This window comes from Bison bison, unplaced genomic scaffold, assembly GCF_000754665.1.
Source record: "Bison bison bison isolate TAMUID 2011002044 unplaced genomic scaffold, Bison_UMD1.0 scf7180017856351, whole genome shotgun sequence".
In the NCBI taxonomy this organism is placed as follows: Eukaryota; Metazoa; Chordata; class Mammalia; order Artiodactyla; family Bovidae; genus Bison; species Bison bison.
In genome coordinates this window covers 49,085-50,455 of record NW_011486924.1, presented here as the reverse complement: position 1 = coordinate 50,455, position 1,371 = coordinate 49,085, and positions in this window count along the sequence as shown.

Genomic DNA, 1,371 nt, shown 5'->3' with positions numbered 1-1,371 from the left:
GGGGGCTGCTTCGGGCGCCTCTGGAGACCTCCCCACCTGCACGGAGACCCCCGCAGCACTCTGGGCCTTGACAGCCTTCAGGCAGGGCGGGGACAGGAACAGCTGAGCACAGGGTGCCTGGGAGTGGGGGGCGGTCAGGGCCCCTCCCGAAGCACCTAGGACCTTGTCCTCCCCACCTGATGGGGCAGCAGGGTGAGGACCAGGCCCGCTGGGCCCCCTCCCTACAGACCCCGCCCTTGCCGACCCACCTGGGAAGCCCCAAGAAGCCCAACAGCGGAAACCCCCGAGGGTGGGGGGCAAGGCGGGGCAGCCGCTTCTCTGTCCCCGCCCCCCAACAAAGGGCGCAGACCGGCCCTTCCCGCGTCCACCACCCCAGCTCCTCCGGGCGCCACCTTCCACCGCGCTCTCTGACCTTGACCTTTGCCCCTGCTGGTCCCTGGGCAGGGAGAGGGGTTCTGGGCACCCAAGGTCCAAGCACCAGACCGCACCCACCCCCACCAGTAACCGGGGGCAGCGGCTCTGTGGTCCTCAGGCGGCCGTGCCCCAGGGCGAGCACACAGGTGGGAGTCAAACTCTCCACTCCCTGGAGCCCCCACCAGCTTGGGAGGGGGTGGACTCAGGCCACAGGATGCAGAATGCCGGCTGGTTCCAGGCCTCGGGGCTGTGCAAGGAATGAGGTAGCCAGGAGAGGCTGTGGCCCAGGCCCGCTGCCCCCCTGCCTTGCTGGCCCTGCCCTGTGCCGCCCGCTGGCCCCTGGGCCCGCTGGACTGGCCGTCTCACCCTCTGCCCATCTGCTTGGTCAGGTTCTGGGCGGGGCACCCAGGCGGGTGCAGACCTTTGCCCAGCCGAGCCCCCCTGCCGCCCCTGGTCACCTTCCTCAGCCCGAGGACCATGGGCAGGCCCCCGGGGTCACCTCAGGGGGGTTCGTGCGGCTGAGGGCTGAAGGCCGAAGGTCTTATCGTCTCAGGGGGATATCGTGATCAGAAGACCGAGTGGACGAGGGGTGATGGTTAAAAGGCTGGGGCAGACAAGGTGCCTGGGCGGGGAGAGGGGACCCCGAGTCTGGGGCTCAGCCAAGAGTGACCCGGTTACCCAGATATTAACATCCCGGGGTCACTGGGAGAAGCTCGAGGCCATGCTCGCAGCTTTTCTATAAACCTAAGATTACTCCAAAATGAAGACTATTTAGGAAGGGGTGAAGCGCTGGAGATGGACCCCCAAGAGTGCCTGCCCCCCAGGCCCAGGGAAGAGGAGCAGGCCCCCACCGCCACCCATGCCAGCAAAGAGCCCCCACCTGGTGGAGCGCCGTGCCCGTGAGGGGGCCCCCGCCTTCCCGAGCCCCTTCATCTCCCACCCTGGCCCGAGGCGTCC